Source organism: Phalacrocorax aristotelis, chromosome 2 (genome assembly GCF_949628215.1).
Source record: "Phalacrocorax aristotelis chromosome 2, bGulAri2.1, whole genome shotgun sequence".
In the NCBI taxonomy this organism is placed as follows: Eukaryota; Metazoa; Chordata; class Aves; order Suliformes; family Phalacrocoracidae; genus Phalacrocorax; species Phalacrocorax aristotelis.
In genome coordinates, this window is record NC_134277.1 from 160,652,435 (window position 1) to 160,664,586 (window position 12,152).

The following is a 12,152-nucleotide window of genomic DNA, read 5'->3' on the forward strand; positions in this document are numbered from 1 at the left end:
GTGGGTTGACCTTGGCCAGCTGCCAGATGCCCACCCAACTGCTCTCTCATTACTCCTCCTCATCAGGACAGGTGGACAAAATAGCATAGAAAAGGTCATAAGCTGAGATAAAGACAGAGACAACACTTCACAGTTACCATCATGAGCAGAACAGACAAAACTTGGGGAAAATTAATTTATTCTATCACAAATTAAAACAAGTTTCAATAGTGAGAAACAAAAATAAACATTAAAAGAAAACCCGTCCCTGCCCGTTTTTCCCATGCTTAGCACTACCCTTCACTCCTGACTCCTCAGCCCATCCCGGCCCCCCTCGGCCGCCCCTCCCTCCTCACACCCCTCCCTGCTCCCGCGCGGGCCCTGCCCCGGGCTGCAGCCCTTCAGGGACCCCCTGCTCCCGCCTGGGCTCTCCACGGCCGCAGCCCCCGCAGGAAATATCCCCCGGCTGCGGCGTGGGGCCCTCCCCGGGCTGCAGGCGGGGTCTCTGCTCCGGCGGGGCCTCTGCAGGGCTGCGGGGGGTCCCTGCTCCGGGCCTGCACCACCTCCTGCCCTCCTGCTCCTCCCCCTCCTCCGGCCTGGGGGTGCCTCTGCTGCTGCTCCCTCCTCGGCTTCCTCCTCCTGTGCCATGTTTTGCCTTTGGCCCTTTCTGAAGCCCGTTTCCCCCCGGCGCCCCCAGCTCGGCTGAGGGGCTCGGCTGTGCCCTGCCGTGGGGCCGCTGGAGCCGGCCGGGACCGGCTGTGCCCGGCACGGGGCAGCCCCGGCCTCTCCTCACAGAGGCCAACCCTGCAGCCCTCACTGCAACGCCTTGGCACAGACAATCTGTACAGCAAATTATGTCAAATTTGTTTAATGACATCTATTAAGCGAAAATGTTTACCTATTTAAATATAGATGCATTTCAAATGAGTCTGTATGTGGAAAAGCAGCGCACTTTGTGTCTGTGTAGTCATCCAGTCACCATGTTTTGACTGAGGAGGTCCTGAGGGGCTAACTCTGTTTCAGTACCACATTCAGGTTTCCAAACACAAGCTCTTCCCTACTCCAAAACCACAGTTAAAATAAAGGGTGATGGCTTAACCTCCTATTAGGGTAACATCAACCTTTACATTGTGAATTTCACTTGTTAAGGGAATACCAAAGCTGCTGGTCTGTGGGACCGAGGTGTTTTTGACTTGGCCATCCACAGGTGAGGCTGCTGCTGTTGCCATCTGTACGTCCAGCAAGTAACAAGGAAGAGCATGTATCAAAGATACAAGCCCACACAGAGCAGAAACAGCACCAGGCATGCCAACCAGCATGGAGAGCAGGAATTTTATCAGCACTCACATAAAAAACTAACAGCATTCACACTGGTATACATATCTATAGAAAAAGGATGTGGACAGGCCTGAAGGGGTCCAGAGAAGGGCCACCAAGATGATCAAAGGACTGGGAAGCTGCCATATGAGGATAGGCTGGGAGAGCTGGGTTTGTTCAGCCTTGAGAAAAGGAGGCTCAAAGGGGATCTCATCACCATGTACCAGTACTTGAGGGGTAGCTAGAAAGGAGATGGAGACTCCCTTTTTACAAGGAATTCCATGGAGAGGACAAGGGGGAATGGACACAAGTTGCTCTTGGGGAGATTCCGATTGGACACAAGAGGAAAATTTTTCACATTGAGGACAGTCACTGTTGGAATAATCTCCCCAGGGAAGTGGTTGACTCGGCCACGTTGGACAGCTTCAAGAGTCGTCTGGGCAGGGTGCTGGGCCATCTTGTTTAGACTGTGCTTTTCCTAGAAAGGTTGGACTGGATGATCCCTGAGGTCCCTTCCAACCTGTGATTCTGTGATTCTGTATTGAAAAACACAGATAGGTTAATTGTGTTCCTACTTTCCAAATGACCAGGACTGAAGTTCACTAATGGACATGCACACTTTTAAGTCTGCCTAGTAACTATGCACAAACCCTTAACCCCTTATTCAGCCACCAGCTGTAAGCTTGGGCCTTTCCAGGTACCTGCTGGCTAGTCCAGCTTGAAGTTCATACATGAATCACACAGAAAGTGAGGTCACACAGAAAAGGGGAATAGGATTTAATAAGAAGACAGCACATATTGTAGTTCTCCATTTTCCCATTCTTGTTACATCCTGATCCCTCCCTTTCTCACATTTGGCCCTTCCCTTAAATGTCCCGTAATAATAATTTTCATGCATTCCCAAAATTCACTCAAAGCATTCCATAAGCATCTTCATGCAACTGCACAAGCCCTCTCAAACAGCCCACGATCAGCTTGTTCTTTCCTGTGGGACACGTGGGAAACTTGTTTCCTTCCTTCTTATCTGTTACAAAGTTCTGGTTGAATCCCCTAAAAGCTTTGAGTCATTTGTTCAATGGCCCCTCAGCCAGTGACCTGAGAGCTCAGGTCTTTGCTGTTGTCTATTATCTCTTGTTTTCCTTAGGGCTTCTATATCTAGGTTTTTAATTTATTATTTTTCCTGCCTCTTATCTTTGTCTGTTATCTTTGTCCCTTACGCTGATAGCTGTTAACCAGACGTCTTTACATTCTACATATCCTTGCATTAGTCTACTTGGATTAAAGAAGTTGATTTAAAAAGAAAAAGACAGCAAGTGTAGAGTAGACGTGAAAGCATGCTAAAGGCTTTGGCACCAGGTGCTCAGCTCACAGCTGAATCCTGAATTCCAGTTTACAAGAGGTGCCAAACCTCCTTCCTCTCTATGTTTATCAGGTATTTATATATACCACAGGAAAGACCAAGACTATGTGGAAATGAATGTGCTGTGTATTTGGTCTGCAATGAGCTGTATAAAGGTTAGTAAGAGCTAATCCTAATCTCATGACACTGACAAGGAAATTATACAGTGACAAAAAAATAGTATTATTTGTGTTTTATGGCTAAGGGTCTGGGCCACAGAGACTGAGTGGCTAATCCTAAATCACACAGGAATTTTATGACAGACTGAGAATTGGACCTTTCTCCCTCAGGTCTCAACTTAGTGATTCAGGCACATCAAAAAATCCCAAAATTCACTTTTGGAACTTTCCCTAAATATGAGGGTACCAAGTTTAAAGATTAATCAGTGCTCTTCCCAGGACACTCTTTAGCTTCCCTTAGGGTTTACCAAGATTTTCTTACTCTTTCAGAGCCCAGAAGGGTCTTTGAAGCTTCCGTTCACAGATAAACCCTTCACCTTGTTCCCAGAGCAGTGCAGAACTGACTTAGGGGCAATTTGTATGAGTGTATGCTCCAGTGAGAAGGTCTCACCCAGCTCTAGTTAAAGAAGACAGAGCAGAAAACATCAGAGAAAAGAAATAAAGACATCTTTTCACTCTGTTTTACTCACATGACCTAAATTAAATTAGCACTGTCATGCGGGCACATTCCTCAGTCACTGACGACTTTGTTGTGTTGCTGAGACTGTGCTGCTACATGCAATGATGTCTACACCACCCTTCACAGTCTGATACTTGGCTGTCATGTGCATAACATGATCTCCTCACCTTCACTTCACTGTCTGTGAAGTCAACACTCTGTCTGAGGGCAGGCTCCTGTCTGAAAGCCTGCTCACACGCACAGGGATTTCTGCTCTCCAGAGGCACCTTCCAGTCCTAACTTTGAGGTTTACTGTCAAAGGAAACAGCAGACATAACCTAGAGGGCAGCTTCAAAGACTAGTGAAGATAAACCAAGAAATAAATGCTAAGTTATGCTTTGTGGTGTCAATGACTCTCACTGATCCCTTATCTGCTGGCTGTGATCTCTTCTGCACTCACCTGACCTCGATTTTGGACAAATGCTCAGCAGCAGCCGCCACGCTCTGCCCACAGAGAAATCCAGGCTTAAAACCTTCCAAACATCTTCCAAAATAGAGAATAATTGAATCTCAGTCTCTTACCTTCTCTCTTTCCTAAAGAGCATAACTGGAAAATCTTAATGTAAACTATACAACATAATGTGTTAATTTGTCCTTGCAATACAGAATAGCAGTACAAAAGGTGTGGTTAAGAAGCTGAACAGTGGTAAACTGGTATACTGAAGTCAGTGGAAAACCAAACTGTCTGAGAGGTGACCATTAATAATTGTGATGCAATCTACATGGTCTACCAGATGATCTTTTTTCAGAGATTTCCATCCTGTCGATGATTTCATATGAAATTTGTGTGAAATACAAATGTTGTTGCTAATCTGCATTTTTGTTTTGTTGATATTAGCACACTAAAAAAGTGTGTGATGGAACAATATTGCTTTGTTGCTAAGTGATGATTCCTGAATATGTGTTGGCAAAGCCAAGCAGAACAAACAGATTTGACTAGAGTTTGTAAAATATCTATTTCCTAAAAAAAAAAAAAACCAAACAAAAAAACCCCACATTTTCTCATTGAAGAACTACTGGAAAAGGAATAGAAACTTTTCATTTCAGTGATCCCTGAACTGTAGGTCTTTCTAAATTGGAAGTTGATTTATCTGAAAACTTGATTATTGTTTGAATTGGGTTTGCATGGCAAGGTTTTGGGGAGCAGGGGGGCTACAGGGGTGGCTTCTGTGAGAAGCTGCCAGAAGCTTCCCCCATGTCCGATAGGGCCAATGCCAGCCGGCTCCAAGAGGGACCCGCCACTGGCCAAGGCGGAGTCCATCAACAATGGTGGTAATGCCTTTGGGAAAACATATTTAAGAAGGGGAAAAAACCCTGCACAACAGCAGCCAGGAGAAAGGAGTGAGAATATGTGAGAGAAACAGCCCTGCAGACACCAAGGTCGGTGAAGGAGGAGGGGGAGGAGGTGCTCCAGGCACTGGGGCAGAGATTCCCCTGGAGCCTGTGGTGAAGACCATGGTGAGGCAGGATGTCCCCCTGCAGCCCATGGAGGTTAATGGTGGAGCAGGTATCCACCTGCAGCCTGTGGAGGACCCCACACCAGAGCAGATGTATGCCCAAAGGAGGCTGTGACCCCATGGGAAGCCCATGCTGGAGCAGTCTGTTCTTGAAGGACTGCACCCCATGGAAGGGACCCACACTGGAGCATTTCATGAAGAATTGCAGCCTGTGGGAAGGACCCACATCGGAAAAGTTCATGGAGGACTGTCTCCTGTGGGATGAACCCCATGCTGGAGCAGGGGAAGAGAGTGCGGAGCAAAGAGCAGCAGAGATAATGTGTGACGAACTGACTGCAACCCCTATTCCCTGTCCCCACGTGCTGCTTGTGGGGAGGAGGTAGGGAAATCAGGATTGAAGCTGAGCCTGGGCAGAAGGGAGGGGTTGAAAGGGAAGGTGTTTTAAGAATTGTTTTTTATTTCTCTTTACCCTACTCTGCTTTGACTGGCAACAAATTAAATTAATTTCCCCAAGTCGAGTCTGTTTTGCCCGTGATGGTAATTGGTGAGAGATCTCACTGTCCTTATCTCGTCCCATGAGCTTTGCATTTTATGTTTCTCTCCCTGTCCAGATGAGAGGGGGAGTGATAGAGCAGCTTGGTGGGCACCTGGTGTCCAGCCAGGGTCAACCCACCACATTGTTGCTCACAGTCAAGTTCTTTTTAACTTTTAAAATAAGCTCATATGTTTAAATATAAACAGCTATAACTTATCAATCTTATTATACTAAGTCTGTCTATCTAGTAGTGAAAACTACAGAGTATGTCTTTGGGAAGCAATTTAATCCAAACAAGAACTAGAGGTACTATTATGCTCTCATTATAACTATGCAGGATTTATTTCCCTGTTTTTTTTACCTCACTTAGTCTTCATTTCAGTTTTATCTTATTTTTAAATTGCCTGAATTTGACACACTTGTTTTGGTGATGCTTGTAAAATCCCTCTCAAAAGCCACAATAAAAATCCACAATTTAATTATTTTTTCCCATGAGACAAAAATTCAAATTGGAAATATACTTTCCATTACATTTCAAAAATAATAAAAACATCATTCTTAAAGTCAATCAGATGATGCTGCAATAGACAGTATCACACTCCTTAAAGAACAAATTTTAAAAGAAAGAAAAATAAAAACTGGTAGATTCCAGTGAAGGAATAGGCATCTTCCTGGAAATGTTTGATAATTATTTCATGCCCTAACTACTGTTGCTTATTCTTTGCAGGTGCAGGTGCTCCTGTTATCAGTTAGTTGGTTTATGGCTAAAATGTTTGAGTTTATCCCATTAGGCACGGATAACAACTGTTATCAATTCACAGGCAGGCCTTAACTCAAATTTAAGGCATCTAGATGTATTCATCTGCAGTGGGTGCCTAAGCTGCAGGCATCAAAAACTGAAAATCTAATCAATACCTTTAGCATGAAACCAGCTGGAAGATATTTTAACCTGGTTTGAGCAATCTGTAGTCCTAAGGCAGCCCTCATTTTAGTGAGTGAAACATTTCCTCTTGACTTTAAAGGAGGATGAATCATGTCTCCTGTTCTGTTTATAGACCAATGCATAGACCCTTCTATTTGAACACCTTCTGAGTGCATTGACAGACCTATAATGTAGAGTCTGGGGTGATATGAACTTACATTTACATGCTTTAAAATCAAATATGGAGTGTGTCCTAATTTGAGCCATTGTTCCTGCAGAAGAGTGGTAGCCAGGACATACACACTGCAGTGAGAAAAGTGAGTTAGTCCCTCTCCTGTTCTTTTTTTGCTAGGGACTAGTGCTGAGGAACCAGAGCCAACTTGAGAAGACGCGAACACCTGCTTTTGCAGAATATAGGATATGCTTATCCATTCTTCTCTCTCCCTTTCCAATATGGTGCAAAGAGAACATGAGCTGCACCAGCTCTCATCTCGTAATGCTTTTACTCATTAGCCCTGCGGTAAATAAATGGCTGGATGCAGACTAGGGCAGGGAAAAAAAGAGGTCTCTCTTGATGTTTAGCATATTACACCATTACTTTTCAGCTTGAAAATGTTTTTTCTCCCGGCTGATCCTTCCTTATTTTCCAGTTACTCAAGGCAAAACAGTAAAAAAAAATTAAAAAATGTAATTTCTCTGCTGCACCAGGAAATTTAAAACCTAGTTTAATTCTGGAGCTGTGGTTCATGTCCAAAGTTCTTTGATAATGCAGTCTATAATCAAGGGAATTGCTTAACTGTGTTCAGTTTGCTCATCCCTGCTCACACCCGTAATGAGTTCCTGCATAAATTAAATGATAATTAGCTGTGTGACATTTTGGACCACGTGTTATGGCTTGTAGAGTTAAGATTTCCTGACGGAATCCAATCCTCGCGTTTAGTTTCTCCTTGTTTGCTGTAACAAGTTTCCCAAGTTTTTTCACACTGAAGTGCTTGCTATGTGGTTTCATGCATAATAATCAGATCAGGGTGAGGTTACATAACAAGAACGAACTTCACTTTCATCCTCTCTAGGTAATAGATGAGCAAGTCAGACAGGAAATCAGTCTGCTTTCAAACAGGGTATATTTAAAAATTTATGATGCAACAATATCTAATACTCTCTAGGTTTAGAGGGAAAAGCGTGGTTTAATAAAGTGGTATCCTATACCCTAAGCAAAACGGTAACACAAGTGCCACTGTACAGCATGAAACAGAACCACTGACGATATCAATCCTGTTATTAATCATTCTGTTGAGAACAGCTATTTATCAAGCGATGAATCTCCCAGCAACTATGGCTTACATGACTTGAACTTAAAGAGCCCTGAATGATCCTTGAAGGATAAAGGAAACATTAAATTTTCACGTAAGTCACATGAGCCTTTGCTTTTTTGGGTCAGGAGAAAAATATGGAACTACTCTTAAGGCCATAATGGTTAGGCTTGCTCCTGTTGCAGTAAATCAGTACGGGAGAAAGAGAAGAAGAAAGCACAAAGATTTTTATCAGCTTTGCCTCCAACTCTCTAAACATCAGCGTCCAGAGGAGCAGGCAGCACAATGACTCTTCCTGGAGATGAGGACCTGGTTGCAGCCTTTCCAGCTGTGGTGGTGTTCACCTGCGTTCAGATGGGGTCCTGGCAGAGCTGTTGTAGGGCAAAGAAGAGCTCCCAGGTGGTTCCTCTCTTTTCAAGCAGGCAAGCAGATGGATTAATAGGCTTGGAGCCTAATCCATCTTCTCAGGACCAGCTCCAAGTTTCCTACAAATCAGAACCAACGGAGGAGGACTACAGAAGAGGTGCTGGCTGAGACAGCCTTCCTGACAGAGGTGCTAGCTGGAGGCCAGCACCAGTCCTGATGATTGGAGACTCCTCTACTGCTGATATTACTGAGGAGAGGACTCTCATGTGTGGGTAATAGAGTGGGCACTGTTTCCTACTGAGGAGGGGCAGCGGGGAAATGCTTTTGATGCCAGCACATCCATTTACACATCTGGTATTCAGGAGACTCTTTCCACTGGCTTTAATGAAGGAAAAAAGACGCACTGTGCAGTGAGGGAAGTTTGCACTGCTGGCATTATAAATCTCCATCTGTTCTGCAGGCAGAGCAAAAACTTTGGTGTCAAGAGCAGTGACATCAACATTAAATCACTTTTTTTCTCTCTTTTTCAGAAAAAAAAAAAAACTAAATAAATGAAAAGAATCAGAAAGAAATGGATAAAAGTGCATAACTTTCCACAGGCACTTCTCCTCTGAAGAGAGAAAACAGTCTGGGTGGATGCTGAGTTGAAAGAATTCAAGAGTGAATATGTCAGTTAACAGCGATTTGGCTTGAATGATACCTTCCCAGAGGAAAGAGGTAACTCATAAAACTTTCCTTCTGGAAGCTCTCAGATTCCAGCTAATTAATTGCAGTGAGGTAGCTTTTAAACTAGAGGTGTGCGAAAGCAGATCCAGTCACTCCTGAAATACTGTAGCAAAGTCTTGCTATTGTTACTTTAAAGACCAGCTCCAACATATATCGATGCAAAAATCCTTGGCAGTATAAAGATAATGCATAAATACAGCAGTTTTTAAATGAAAATAATATCCTAATGAAGACAAAAGGGGAGGGAGCACAGGAAAACAGGTTTTGCTATGTAACCTTCGAACTTGAAGGCCTTGAAATAAAGCTCTGTGCCCTGCAGGCTCAAAGGCTGGTGAACAATGCAGCTGGTTTGCCATCTGAACAGTCTAGGGTGATCATATCATCCCCCCCTGCTTTAAATATATCATTGTTCAGGTCTTCAGGGCCTTGCCTCATAACGGCCATACTTACTTGACCTAGTGTTGGTTCTTTCTATGTCTTCTTCATTTGACATGAGACTCCACAGGCTGGGATTTGTTCTCTACTGAATGTCTGTTCCTGCTTTTATTGTGTGACCTGGGGGTTTTGTAATGCAGCCTGGGCATGCCAGTCCATTGACCGAGCAGGAGGGAGGCTCATAGGCTCCAAGAGTTGCACTGAGGCTGCAGGATCCTGAAAGGAGGGCCAACATCATCTGAGTCTCTTTCCAAGCAAAATGCAAACTGATGCGTTTGACTTTGCTCTCTCGCGGCAGCTCCCCCAAATGCGCAAGCTGACTGGTGCTTTTTACTTGCTCGTAAAGTAAATAAAGAAATTCTCCTCAATAACCTTCAGCTTCGTTCCTGATGACAAAGTGGGTGTAGATGGAGTTATATCTACACTGTTACACATAAATTAATAAATAAAGATAGACTTCTCATGATAGTCTATTAACTCCAGTTAAAAAAAGCTGTATAGACAAGGACACTTCCTTTTTATCTAGCAGTTGTGGCTCATGGCAAAACCCTCACACAGTATCCTGCCAAACCAAACAAAAGCCTATATTGCTGTTTGTTTCTTTTTGTTTTCACTGCTATTTTAACCTGCAATAAGACCACAGCTTTTCTCATGCTGGGTAGATTGACCTAGATTAACCCTTACCGGGTTTCTGGATCATATAGAAGATTCTCAAATACCAGGGTGACAGCTAACCTTAGAAAGACCTTGGTACATAGCTTGTAATTCATGTGCAATACAGTACAAAAGATTGAAGTCCGTGGCAAACACTTTTGTTTTGAATCTGTATCACTCACAAGAAAGAAAAACTAAAAAAAAAGTGTGTGCAATGACCTAAATAATCTGTATTTTATCATGCTTAAAAATGAAAAGCAAAGTAGAACCTCCATGTTTATAGCCCTGAGCCCCACAGAGCCACAGACGGAGGTTGCCACTTTGAATTTTTAAATGAACGTTGTGCCTTAAAGAGTGCAGAGGAATAATAGGTAGCAGAAAACTTGCTCAACTATTAATGGTGTCATCCTGTTAGAAAAATGTAGGAAAAAGAGATAATAATGATTATCACAAAGTGGGAGAATAAGGTGGAGAAATAAACTATAATTTCAAAGCCATAAAAGCACTGGGGAGGTAGTTTTTCATCCACCTTCTTTTTACGTCTGACTTTTGCACATCAGAGCAGAGAGATCTCAATAGAAAGACAGCTTGAAAAGATTGATGAGAGCTAACAGGACCCTAGTTTTCTTTTAGAAGTGACTGTTCATTTTGATTTAATATTCAGGTTTATTAGATGCAAAAGTGTAAAATTCACAGTTCTGATTCAAGACTTTGACCAGGAAACTGATACTGTAAGGAGTCTGAGACAGGGACTGTACAGCCAGGGGTGGCTCTGGTCAGCCTCACCACCACCTTCCACACTCACGTTTCTTCCTGAGATAGCTGCCTTCTTGAGGCACAGCTAAATAGGCTGGCCTGGCTGCTTAACTGTCAGAGTTCACAAGCTAAAACTGGTGCTGGTTTACTTTAAAACACTAGCTTATGGATTGGAGAGATTCAGCAGCTGCTGCAAGAGCAAATGAAACATTTCTGCAGATTTGCTTTAAGAAAGGGGTCAGAATGACCGCTGGGGCCAGGAAGTATTGCTGCTGTCCTGAGTTAAGCTGTATTCCCTCCTGAAACGGAGGAGGGATATTTGCCCTTATTCAAGGAAGCACCTATATTTGTGTTCGCATTAAACATGTGCTTAAACTCCATTGGTTATAATAAAGTTTAAATGTACATTTAAATACAAGTGTATGTGTATGGGACTTCATGGAAGGCATGCAGTTTTGAATCGGACTTTAAGATCATTAATCAGCTAGTGCTGATAAGAGATTCTCTGAAGTCAGGAATACATTTTTATTCTTACCAACAAAACCCACCAAATTTGTATGAGGTCAATGCTCTGTAAGCTATTCCAATAGCTTATTCCTGCTATGGAACCCAACTCTCTTGATATGGGAAGAGTGGGATGAAGTCGAACATAATACATCCTCTATGTATAATCCTGGTAACACAATCCTCATGAAATCAGGCAAGCACTTAAAGTTTTTACTTAATTAGAAAGTTCTTCTGAGTTTGAATATGATCTCACTGATCCCATGATCAACGAATTACATTGTGATGGTGAAGTTGCAGTAGATCTTGGCAAAGAGAGGTTAAACCATAACACATGGCAACACTTCAGTCCAGGACCAAAGTCTGTGTGGATTCTCACTAATGCAACAGCCACGCTCACAATCATGTTTGCAAACACTGTCAAATCCATCAGGGACCTGTTTAACACTCTGTAACATCAGGGCAAAGGAAAGTCCTGAAACGTCAAGCACTAGCCCAAGTAACGTATTAGAATTATACAATTATAGAATCATTTAGGTTGGGGAAGACATTTAAGATCATCAGGTCCAGCCATCAAGCCAACACTGCCAAGTCCACCACTAAACCATATCTCTAAGCATCACATCTACCCACCTTTTAAAGACCTCCAGGAATGGTGACTCCACCACCTCTCTGGGCAGCCTGTTCCAATGCCTGACCACTCTTTCAGTGAAGAAATTTTTCCTAAGATCCAATCTAAACCTCCACTGGTGCAACTTGAGGCCATCTCCTCTTGTCCTATCACAAGCTGCTTGGGAGAAGAGACCAACACCCACCTCGCTACAACCTCCTTTCAGGTAGTTGTAGAGAGCAATAAGGTCTCCTCTCAGTCTGCTCTTCTCCAGGCTAAACAAACACAGTTCCCTCAACTGCTCCTCAGAAGACTTGTGCTCCAGACCCTTCAACAGCTTCAGTGCCCTTCTCTGGACACACTCCAGCAACTCGATGTCCTTCTTGTCCTGAGGGACCCAAAACTGAACACTATTCAAGGTGTGGCCTCACCAGTGCCGAGTACTGGAGCACCACCACCTCCCTGCTCCTGCTGGCCACACTATTCCTGATACAAGCCAGG